The sequence below is a fragment of the Phascolarctos cinereus genome, unplaced genomic scaffold, assembly GCF_003287225.1.
Source record: "Phascolarctos cinereus isolate Bilbo 61053 unplaced genomic scaffold, phaCin_HiC Scaffold_2;HRSCAF=192, whole genome shotgun sequence".
Classification (NCBI taxonomy): domain Eukaryota; kingdom Metazoa; phylum Chordata; class Mammalia; order Diprotodontia; family Phascolarctidae; genus Phascolarctos; species Phascolarctos cinereus.
The window spans coordinates 150,259,108-150,264,449 of NW_027555625.1; positions in this window are offsets into that span (position 1 = coordinate 150,259,108).

The window sequence follows — 5,342 nt, forward strand, 5'->3', positions numbered from 1 at the left end:
ACCACAGCCTCCAAATCTGAGGGTCATCCAATATGTAATGGGGAAGTATAGGACAGACACGGGTAGATTGTAACACATTACCAACCAAGAAATAGACAGGAAAGGTAGCATAATAGATGTCATCACAGAGATGGGAAGGTCATTTGGCAAAAGCAAGAGATCACTGACAGCTTGTGTATTCAGACAATGTATACAGACAATGTCAAAAGATCAAGGGTTATTAATATTTTTGTGTCTTGGACTCCTTTGGCAGTCAGGTGAAACACACCGATCTCTTCTCGGAATAATGTTTTTAAATGAATCGAATAAAATATACAGGATAAAAAGGAAACCAATTGTATTGGAATACAGTTATCAAATTTTTTAAAAAACAAGTTCACAGACTCCAGAACAAGTACCCCTGAATTAGAGAAAGGGCCCAAGTCCATCAAATGGACTCTCTCTGAAAAATGTATGGAAAATTCATTCTGGAAAGCAATTTGGAACTGTGTCCAAAAAGTTACCAAATTGTACCTTCCCTTTGACATAGAAATACCATTATTAGGCCTGTACTCCAAAAGAAATCAGGGAAAGGTGAAAAGGATTCATATGTTCAAAAATATTTATGACATGTCTATTTGTGGTGGCAAACAACTAGAAAATACAGAAGTGCTCATCATTTGGAGAATGGCTGAACAAATCATAGTACATGAATGTAATTGAATATTATTGTGCTGAAAGAAATAGTGAAAAGGATGGCTGATTGATGAAAAAGACAGAAAGATTTGTATGAGCTGATACAAAGTGAGGTGAGCAGTACCAGGAGGACAAGTATGAAATAGCATTAAAAATAGAAACAACTTTAAAAGACTTAAGAACTCTGACCAATACAATGACCAACCATAATTCCAGAGGACCAGTGATGAAGCATGCTGCTTACCACCTGACAGAGAGGTGATGAAATCAGGGTACAAAGTGGGACATAAATTTTTGGAATACAGCCAATGTGGAAATTTATTTTGTCTGACTATGCATATTTGTTACATGGGTTTTGTTTTCCTTTACCTTTTTTCTAATGGAAGAGGATGGGAGGAGGTAAAGAAAATAGACTTTTGTTGATTGAAAAAACTTTAACTTAATTAAAAAGGAAAATGTATTGGAGTACATAGACAATAATTGCACAAGATAGGCAGGAATTGCTAATTGAGTTGGAGAGAGTATACATAGCACTGAAATCACAGATCCCATGGAAGCATGCACAGTGCTAGGTGGGATGGGAAACAGAAATAGAAATGAAGTTGTTCCTGCTCTCAAGGAGATTATATTCTACTAAGGGATTTCAGCGTGAACCAAAACTGGTTTTTGTCTTTCCTTGAATCTCCAGCACTTAGCATAGTACCTGGCACATAGTAAGCTTTTCATAAATGGTTATTGACAATTGACTTTATACAAATTAGTAAATAAGAAGTAATTTGAAGAAGGTATGAATACTATCAAGTGCACAGGTCAGGAAATGCCTGGAAGAAGAGGTGGTACCCACTGTGATTCTTGAAGGTAGATATGAAATCTGAGGGACAGAGACAAAGAAACAGTACATTCCTGGCATGCACAGCAAGAACTTTTCAAATGTACAGATTAATGGACTGAACAGTCTATAGAAGAATAAGGTCACTGCACACAATTGTTTCCCAAGGTAGAAGACAGGAGTATCAAGGAAGCATTTCTTATCTCGACAGCAGCTTGAAGGACCAGATGGCAAAGAAAGACAGGTTCCTAAGGAAAGAAGAGGACAGATATTGACATCAGCAAAACAATCAAATGGAGCCTTGAAATGGCAGGACAATTGGAAGTGCCTGGAAAAGATCTTGCACAGACACATCTCACTGTGATATTCAGGTTTTCTCCCTCTGCCAACACTTTTCTGAAATTCAATCTGACCAGCAATTGTGAATTAGGAATGGCTATTTTAGATGTTTATTCATGTGCCTTTTCTATTTATTTCTCATTTGCAATCCACCAATGAGGTCATTTCCCCAATACTCACAATAATCTTACCAGCCTTTTGTCAAGCATCTGGTTTTTGTCTTTCTAATTAGCACTATTTGCAGCTAATCTTTAAAAAGCTCTTCCAGGGAAAAAATGGTATGCTTTGTTCTTGATTCCTTAACCAAGATGGTTTGTTGTTCATCTTTCTTTCTCAAAGAAAACAATGACATCAGGAAGGTGATGTCTTGACTCACAAGTGAATTGGATTTAAGTGAGGCAGAACTGTGCAAAGTCATCAGTCTCACTTTCTCCTCCAGAGTCATCAGAGTCTGGTGGCAAGACATAGGTCAAGTTGATTGGCAGTGGCCCAGGATGCAGTGGAAACCTTGGTCATTTTAAGGTAAGGTTTTCCCCAAGTCTGAGTTTATCTGAGGCAAAACCTGTTCAATAATTAAAGGCTAGGTAAGAATTGAGGCAAAAGATGGCCTAGTTTGCCTTCTTAAAAGAATCATTCTGGGAGGGGAAGACCCTCAGAGTGTCTGGCCAAAACAGAAATAGTTGCTATTTGCCCTTTAGCTAACAGGAACAATGTGAAAAGAGCTTCAAACTTAATTCCTGCTCCCCCACCTCCAGTATCTCTCAAGTTGAACTATCTAATTCTGGCTGCCTAGCATTTCCCCAATAAGGTCCATGAAATTAAAATAAATAAATAACTTTTTGGTGGACGTGAAGAGGTCTAGGGGTTTTGGGGTGCTGGGACTCCAAGATCGCGGTACCGGGCCCTGCTGAATGAATTCAACTCAAATCTTCTTCAGCCAGAGGAAAAGTTTATTAGTGATAAATCACATTGACCAGGTGACGCCAGTAAAGAGCGGGCATGAGAGGTTCTCAGCCTTTTCAGCATGAGATTCTCAGCATCTGAATGAGGGCCAAGGTGGATCTTAAATACTAAAGTGACTTTGGGTGGCCAGAGAAGGGGGTTGGGGAAAGGGTCTAGGTAAGAATTCTAATTGGGGAGGTCAGAGAGATTGAATAGACAATGGGAATAGATAATGGAGGGAACAGGAAGGCAGAAGTTTGAAAGGCATCTGCACAAAATCAAGGTGGGGCTAGGACTTTCAAAAGGAGATAAAGGGAGGCCTTTCTGGGGCCTATAGACAAGAGGGAGCCTAAGGCTTTCAAAGGGAGATGAGGGTCTGGGGCCTGTGAGTCAGATTCCCTTTGAGGCAAAGGGTGAAGATCTTGGCTTGGGCCCCGCCCTCATCAGATGGAGGAAGGCATCACCAGTAAGGGATAGCTTGATGCAATGAAGTTTGTGGGTCTTTTGTTTTGTTAATAACAAAGATAAAATAGGGAGGTGTGGCTAGACAAAAAAAATTGGAAATGGCTAGAAAAAAAATCATTTGGAAAAAGATATGGGTATTTTAGAGGACTACAAACTTAATATGAGTCAACAGTATGATATGGTAGCCAAGACAGCTAACGCACTTTTGGCTGCATGGAAAGGCAGAGCTTCCAAGAATATGGAAGTGATCATAGTCCTGTGCCCTGCCCCAGTCACACCTCATCTGGCTCATGTTCAGTTCTAAGCACCAAAGTTTAAAAAGAACATGGGCAAGCTGGAGAAATCCAGAAGATGACAATCGGTGTGGTCAAGGGTTCTGAGTTCATGCAACACGGGATCTGGTTAGGGGAGCTTGAGACGCTTAGCCTGGGGAAGAGGGACATGACAGTTGTCAAGTATTTGAAGGACTCTCTGTTGAGTTCCAGAGGTCAGAAGTAAGAGCAATACATGAAAGATGAAAAATGCTAATTTAATTGTGATGTAAAGAAAAACTTCATAACAATGAAAGCCGTACAGAAGTGGGGAGGGTCTTCTTGGGGGGTAGCCAGTTTCTTCTCACTAGACTAACTTTAAGCAAAGGTATGCAGACATAATTGTTATTCAGTTATAAGTTCAATTAAATGATCTTCAAGGAAGCAAAGCAGGACAATGGGGAAAAAAACTGGATTTTGAATCAGAAGAACTAGGTTTGAATCCCTGCTCTTCCACCTGCTACCTGTATGACTTTGAGTAGGTCAGTTCACCAATCTAGGCCTCAGTTTTATCATCTGTAAAATTAGGACATTGGACTAAGTGCAGGGATGTACTGAAACCAGCTCAAAATGGCTCACAAGAAGCAGGAGGTAAATTTTTCAGGTGGAGCATTTACGCCTCAGAAATCAGCAAATGGTACAGATCAGGGCTTGATTTACTGTACTGCTGATTGTCCAGATTTAAGAAAGTGATGGAGAAAATGTTAATAATGAAGATTTAATTTTAAAGGACAGACGTTTCTTTTTGGGAGAGCCAGTTGTTAAACATTTACCAGCATACCACTGACTAGATGGCCTCTGACATCCTTTGATCATATAAACCTCTGAAGTACATTTCAACTCTAAGATTCTGTTGGAAAAGAATTCCCTGGGGGCAGCTAGGTGGCACAGTGGATAGAGCACCAGCCCTGGATTCAGGAAGACCTGAGTTCAAATCCAGCCTCAGATACATAACACTTACTAGATGTGTGACCCTGGGCAAGTCACTTAACCCCATTGCCTAGCCAAAAAAAAAAAAATTCCCCTAAGCAGTGTAGAATGCAGAGTAATAACACCAGATTAATCAACTTGGTGAGCACCAAAAGTATGGGCTGGACCAAGATAGTATAAAAGGGCAGAGTCATACAACAGAACAGGCTCTGCAAAAAAGGCTACGGCCAATACAAGGATCTAAGACACCTACAAAGGCCTCATGATGGAAAATGCTATCCATAAAGAAGAAAGAACTATGAAGTTTGAATGCAGATCAAAGCATACTGTTTGTTATTTTTTTTTCTTTGTTGTGTTTTGTTTCATCTTTCTGGTGGTTCCTCCTATTGGTTCTAATTCTTCCTTACAATATCACTAATATGAAAATATGTTTAATAGGAACATATGTGTATAGCCTATGGCAGATTGCACACCTTCTTGGGGAGGGAGGTGGGGAGGGAGGGGGAGAAAAATTTTAAACTCAAAAGCTTATGGAAGTGATTGTTAACAATTCGAAAAATAATTAATTTTTTTTAAAAGGCTACAGCTCCTTTCCTAATGATTGACCACACATGGAGCCCCCATACAGATAAAATCAGCATCCTTCACTACAATGGACAACAACATCCATATTCTTTACAGGCCCTTATCACCACATGTCTGGATTATTGTATTGTACATTTCCCCATCTAGTTTCTCCCCCTTCCAATTTGTCCTACCCCTTTAATATTCCCTGAACATCCTAGGGGATGATGACACTTCCCTGCTCAAGTATCTATATGACTTCCGTTTGTTTCTTTCATCAAGTTCAA